This window comes from Ischnura elegans, chromosome 13 (assembly GCF_921293095.1).
Source record: "Ischnura elegans chromosome 13, ioIscEleg1.1, whole genome shotgun sequence".
Lineage (NCBI taxonomy): Eukaryota > Metazoa > Arthropoda > Insecta > Odonata > Coenagrionidae > Ischnura > Ischnura elegans.
Genome location: NC_060258.1, coordinates 15960824 through 15966643, shown reverse-complemented (window position 1 = coordinate 15966643; position 5820 = coordinate 15960824).

The following is a 5820-nucleotide window of genomic DNA, read 5'->3' as shown; positions in this document are numbered from 1 at the left end:
AGAAGTAATAACGATATAACAGTACGATAAATAAATTAAAATAAGATAACAAAGAAGCAAAGATTGTAGTTTAGCCTCACGTATGAGATCTGTAGGTTGTGTTTTGTTAAGCAGAGGTTAATGTTGTACCTCTGTATTGCTTAGAGGCTGGAGTAATTTATATTTCAATGCATGACTGAAGCCTTTCTGTTTTAAGCCCTCAGGGATAGAATCCCAAAATATAGACGCCGTAACGAGAAATGATTTTTATTGGTATTTGAACGTAGAATTGGATAACGAAAAGAATAGTCCTAATGAAAGATGTTATCAGAGTGATTTCTGATTCATTCTTCAACATTTCCCTTAGAGAATACAGAAGGATGAAGAATTATTCTGAATTCCTCAATAATTATCATGATATTATCATCATCAATGATCATTCATATGCTAGGTATCGTTGTGAAGAAGATCCAAAGATTATTTTGCCTCTAATCTCCTCTGCGCTTACTTCACTAATAACAATTCAATTCACATTCATGTATTAATTCTCTTTTTCTTTCTCTTAATTACTTGCCTTATGTAACTCATTCGGGGACTTCATTTTCACGTCGCGATAAGTTAAGAGAGATACTTTGCCGAACGGATAGATATGCGAATTCGTTTTTCCCCCGAACCGTAAAGGACCTTTATAAATGCTAGTCGTAATTTCGTTAAAGCATTTCCTTTTTATGTGTAAATGGCTGGTGTCCTAACACCCTCTACCACACGCCTTTCAGTTGGCTTGCGGGGTAGTACGTATATGCAGATGTAGATGGTGTGGCAGATGAAATTATCCCGTCTTCTTCTTAAGGTTTTTAAAAGACTTCTTTTGTTTCCAACTTCTCTCAACACTTCCTCATTATCACTTCCTATGGCGACCTTATACGCTGCGTACTATTGTGGAAAACGAAGTATCTCTGCAAAATTTGTATCTCCGCTATCGCTCTGTGGAAAAATAGGTAGATATCCCATTTTGACGGTATTTCTTTCTAAGGAACGAGATGAAGGACATTCAAGAAAAGTTGTATTTTGTCTACTCTAAGGTTTTGACGGAATATCCACGCGATCCAAGCCTAATTAGTATGTGTTTTTTATTATTGGACCAATCGCTGATATCCAGCATTCAAGACATCTCCACATGCACACCACACAGTCATAAAAATATTACGTAGGTATCAACACAAAATGAAACACCAATCACGCAAAGCGAAAACCATATCGACGGCTATTTATTCACGTAGCATATCCATTCAAGGGTATAAAAATGGATTAACATTTAATGAGTCGTCCTAACGATTTTCGCCATTCATTTTATTGATATCTCCTCGAACCATTAAAGTTAAAAAAAAAATGGTATTCGTAATGTTGTTTGAGGATTTGCTTTTTATACGTAAACGGCTGTTGTCGTAACATCCCATGCCACGCATTTTATATGAGGATTTCGGGGTAGTACGTAGATGTAGATGAAATCGACAAATATGGCGGTTAGAGCGTTCTCCAAGTCTAATTTAAAAGTTTCTTTGATAGTCTTCGTATACATTTTACTCCGCAAGATGCATCAGGCTTATGGCAGGGGATGACAAGGCTTTTAATAGACATTAACCTAGAGGAGAGATTTAAGTGTGTGTTGTGGGTGTTACGACGCTTGTCTAGTTTATCTATCAACTAATTAATTGTGCGCAGGAAATCAAATTCCTATCCATATCTCTTGGGCGAACTATCTCTCGCATTGTCTTGTTTCCGACTGATCTGAAATTATAGTTCGGTTCTTGCATGATGCATTCTTTTCCATGCATTTTAAGTGTCTTTCCTCCATTTTTCAAGCTGTCAAGATTTGATTTCCATTTTTTTAAATTTTATTTGCTAATGTTTCACTTAATATTTAAGGTGTGTGCTAGTATTTAGTTTGCTGATATTCATTTATTAATGAAGTACTTATTATTGCTTGTGTATTGTGTTGACAGCGGAACCGATGCGCGATCTCACAAACCAATGAAATGGCGAAACTCTGTCACATTGTAATGGAATAAGTTTCTTTTAACAATAAGGGCATATCTTGTGTTTCATTAACTAGGTATATATTGCTTCTTCGTTAACACTTTCGCGGCTGATCGTCATTATGAATAAAAACTTTTTCGGCTATGTCGCCGCGACAATTCTTTGGGTGGCCCCAACGTTTCCCGAAAGACGCTGGTCGCTTTTTCAAGGGATTATCAAGAGATGAGAATTTAAAATCTTTTATATAGGTATCTGTGTGTTTATAGGTGGGGGAGGGGAGCCGGAGGCTGGGGGGTGGGTTGCTTCTTGTTTTTTTCTCACTACGGGTTGCCAAGTACGGCTAATTTTAATGCCGGTATCCCTGTTAAAATTGTTCTTTTCTTCCTTGGATGTTTCAATGGCTTCTCTGACGAGTCTCTGTTTAAAACCTTTTTACTTTGGCAATGGTTTTCGCTTCCTTGAGGTCGATGGTGTGGCCCAGGGCTGCGTGTTCGGCTACCGCGGACTTTGTTGATTGCCCCGGTCGAATCACTCTCGCGTGCTCTTCTAGGCGTGTTTTGACCGACCTGCCTGTTTCGCCGATGTAGTTTTTCCCGCAGGTCTGGCAAGGAATTCGGTAAACCCCTTCCACTTGTAGTGGAGTTCTATCCTTGACGGTTTTGAAAGATGTTTTTATCTGTATGTGAGGCGAGAAGATTGTCCTTATCTGGAATTTTCGTAGGATATTACCTATTACGTCAGTCGTCCCCTTAATGCATGGCAGGAAGGCTTTCTTCTGGTCGCTGAGGTCGTTTATGGCTGAGTTCGCGGCTTCTGCGGTGTTGTTTTTCATTTCCTTTTTTTGATGACTTTATTAAAAGTGCGAGAAATACCTCTGTCGTTGAATCCATTTCCCCGTAGAATGGCCTCTAGCTTCCGTCTCTCTTCGGCAAAGTTGTCCTGGTCACTTATCGTGTAGGAGCGTAGTGAATCAAGGCGTTGACCACTCCATTTATTTGGGCTGGGTGATCGTGAGATAAAGCGTGCAGGTACCAATTTGTTGCTGCTGGTTTTCGATACAATGTATGTCCCAATGTTCCATCCGTCTTCTTTTCCACGAGAACGTCCAGGAATGGAAGTTTTCCGTCTTCCTCCACCCCCACTGTAAACTTAATGTTGTCGTTAATCTCATTCAAATAGGTATAAAATTCTTGAAGCTTTTCCTTGCCGTGCGTCCAAATTATAAAAGTGTCGTCGATATATCTGACCCAAATCTTGGGCTTGTGGGCGGCGCTCTGAATTGCTGTTCCATGAATATGTTTGCAACTGCAGGGGAAAGAGGGGAACCCATCGCTGCTCCAGACGCCTGTTGATAAAAATTATTCCTCCAACGGAAGAAAGTGCTCTTAAGGCAAACCTCTGCCGGCTTGGCGATGTTTTCTCAGAATCTGTCTTCGATGTCATTTACCGCCTAGTCACATGGAATATATTTGTGAAGAGCGATATCACGTCAAAGCTGACTAAGGCCCCTTTCAGACGCAACGGCTTTTCGCCGGCCGCCGTCCACGGCACCGCGCCGTGAAATTCAGGCAGCTTTCAGACGAGACGACTTTCCGCCGGTCGCCGTTCACGGCGCTGCGCGCCGTGAAATACAGAGAACAGTACGGCAAGCAATCGGCACGGCCATCAGCGACATTTATTCAATAGTTCTTGAGTCGTTATCATGAATAGGTGCGAATTTTAAAATAATAATTTAAATTATTATTTTAAATGTTTATCTATACTGCTGATATAAATTTTATTTCTGATGCTTATATATAAAATTTAAATTAGGGAACCTCGATACAAATATGAAATCTGTAACTAGCCAATGAGTAACTCATTTGATAGGTTATTATTATTTCATTTCTTTTTAAAATCATTTATTCAAGCATTAATTTTTTAGACAAAGGAAACATAAAATTTCATTACTAAAGAAAGATAATGTAATAGATCTTAACACTTTCATGTGAGCTGGGGAGTGCATCATAATGATTTTTCATTCAGTCCGATTTTAGAATTTTTTATTGTTCACTTCTCAAAACATTATGTATCAGAAATTCTTTCCAGTACTTTCAAATAATTAAAAAAATCAAACAGGAAGAAAAAATACAAAGAATTTTTATAAAATAAAAAAAAAATATTGATAAAGTTGAAACCTTTCGCTGCATCCCAAATCCCAAAACACTATACCACTTCTCTCACAGAATAAGTTGACTGGTTTGAAGGCGTAGAATTAAGTGATGCTGGAAAACGAATTGATCCTGCGAGAGGAGAAGAAACTGCTCGCAACTGCTGTATCCTCTCCAGAATGTTCAATACCTCGATTTGGGAGTTAACTGTTTCCACATCATTGAGGTTATGCATGCTTGGTAGAGTTCCTTTAAAAAGTTTAAATGACTAGGCTCCTTTTTTCCTCAGGCTCCACTTTTATGTCCATATAGGATTATAAAAAAAGGATCACCGAGTTACCTCGAGATATTTACACCACATATGCAACAAAACCTATAGAGAGTGATACCAAAAGTCCACCATGCCATAGCGACCACCCGCGACGCCGAAGTAATGATCGATTTTTCGAACGTGCGGCACAGTTCGGAGCTTTCAGCTGGCCACGGGGAATACAGTGCTCGACGGATGTTGGAAAGTGAATTTTTTAGCAAGTTAATTACGTATAAGATATAATTTATTTAGTGCCACATTCAATTTACATTTCACATAACCTAATTTCTTCGTTATATTTATCGATATTTATCGTCGATACGATACAAATTGTATGACTCGTCTTCGACTGTATTTTTCGTCGAAATTTTGTGTTTACTTGGGATTACAAGAAAAGGATCACCGTGCTATCTCAAGATATTTACATTAAATTACCTCAAACGTTTTAGAGTGTACATCAAAAGAAATCAAATACGACCATGAGAATCAACTAAAAATTTAAATCGATGTTTTTGCCGCGCGCGCAGTCCGCGGCAGCTCCCCGATGGCATGGAATGTCTTGACTCGGGGTAATTTACGATTTATATGTACATCAAGTCATATAGACTATTTTTGCGCACATCGTTGGTCTTATTATTTACTTAATAGCATTCACATATTTTAGCCTTTTTTCTCTATTTCTCCGTTTAAATAAATGATTAACTCTAGATAGGTTGATAGCTGTTGGACATATCGCACACGTAATTGCATGACTTGGAATCGGTAGAAAAGCGTCAGCGTCCACTATTAAATCTCCCATCTCGCTCAAAAACACAATTTAAAATATGGGAACGATGAAATATTATTCATGTCCGCATTTCTTCGCTGATCACGCTACTCTGAATTCTATAGAACTACACGGCGGACGGCATAAATCGACGCGTCTGAACAGTCCAATACACCACAGTGTTTATTTCACGCCGTGGACGGCGTACGCCGGGCCGGATTGAAATGGGAGCCGTGGATACCACGGCGGCCGTCCACGGCGTCGTGTCGTCCACGGCGTGATTCGACTCGTCTGAAGACACCCATTGCTACCTGTGGTTATTTAAAGGCATTGCGCCGTGCCGTGGACGGCGACCGGCGAAAAGCCGTCACGTCTGAAAGGGGCCTAAGGATGTCTTCTTTTTTGACCTTGATGCCACTAATAATCAAAAGAAAATGTTGAGAGTTTTTCACGTATGATTTCGCCTCTAATGCGACCCGTAAACTCCGTGCCAGGTATTTCGCTAATTCGTATGTTGGTGAGTCAATGGCGCTGACAGTGGGCCTAAGGGTAGGGTGTCCCAAAAAATCAAAAGTTTG